Source organism: Nanorana parkeri, unplaced genomic scaffold (assembly GCF_000935625.1).
Source record: "Nanorana parkeri isolate BGI_ZX_2015 unplaced genomic scaffold, ASM93562v1 scaffold1420, whole genome shotgun sequence".
NCBI lineage: Eukaryota > Metazoa > Chordata > Amphibia > Anura > Dicroglossidae > Nanorana > Nanorana parkeri.
In genome coordinates this window covers 429,779-430,730 of record NW_017307688.1, presented here as the reverse complement: position 1 = coordinate 430,730, position 952 = coordinate 429,779, and the positions used below count along the sequence as shown (strand labels likewise).

Below are 952 nucleotides of genomic sequence, written 5' to 3'. Positions count from 1 at the left end.
ATGTTCCTTGTACTGCAACACATTTGATTGGCTCCTGTAGCTGCTTCTCCCTCCCACATGCTAAACTCTGCTGTACAGGGACTGCTACCAGTTCCAATTTAGGTACTTAGGCTATTTTCATTAAGCAATCCATTTAGTGATGTATCAATGATCAGAGAGTCTTCTATCCCCCCCCTCGGAGTTCAGCATTGAGATGTCCAATCATGGTAGATGGACGTCATCATTCCTCAGTCTTATCATGCTTAAAATAATCAAACCCATCATTAAATGTGCCGATAATGAACTAGGAGGTCACGGAGGCACTCTGAAAGCCCTGCTCAATCAGTGTCAGTCCCGCTCATTACATTTTACTTGGACTGTCTGACTTCCAGTGACACCTGGATAGCGTTGGCTGTTATTTTCCTTATTATTCGGAGATCTGCGAGTCTCACCGTCTTTCCCTTTTTGTTTTCAGATCAGTCAAGTTCTAGGAAATGAAATAAAATTTGCAGTACGAGAGCCAATCGGACTGAGGTAAGTCTGTGTCTCTGGATGTGTTGTCCTGTTACGATTACCTAAGGGGTCAGCTGACCTCATTTTGTAATGTTAGATTTGGATAGATTCTATTAGACCGGACTGGTTTGCGATTTGATAGATGAATGCAAGGGGGTGGGTCTTATTGCTAGGAGGGGGCGGGGCTTAATATCAATTGTGGTAACAGTTTTCTATGTCTATGCCGGGCCTCAGAGAAAGACTCCATGATACACTGGAACCAATATGAAGACTATGTAGGCCGGTGTGCTGCGCTTGGTTGTGTGTGGTTCACTTATAAATATCTAAAAATGTGTAAAAAATGAAATATCTCAACTTCATCAACTTAATAGCCTTGATACATGTAATAATTTAATCCAGTGCCAGTGGTCAGAACCTTGAAGACTACCACAGGAAACGGCAGCACCACAAGCTATGTTAA

The 952-nt window shown here is 42.5% G+C and overlaps 1 protein-coding gene across 1 annotated transcript in view; it reads left to right on the top strand.

The window, feature by feature from the left end:
- Window positions 1-487: 487 nt before the first annotated feature.
- Window positions 488-952, top strand: part of TP53I11 (tumor protein p53 inducible protein 11) — a 14,102-nt gene continuing 13,637 nt past the window's right edge. Inside the window, exon 1 of the mRNA XM_018569893.1 lies at window positions 488-513. The gene's annotated coding sequence lies outside the window, so the exon portion shown is untranslated. The remainder of the gene's footprint in view (window positions 514-952) is intronic.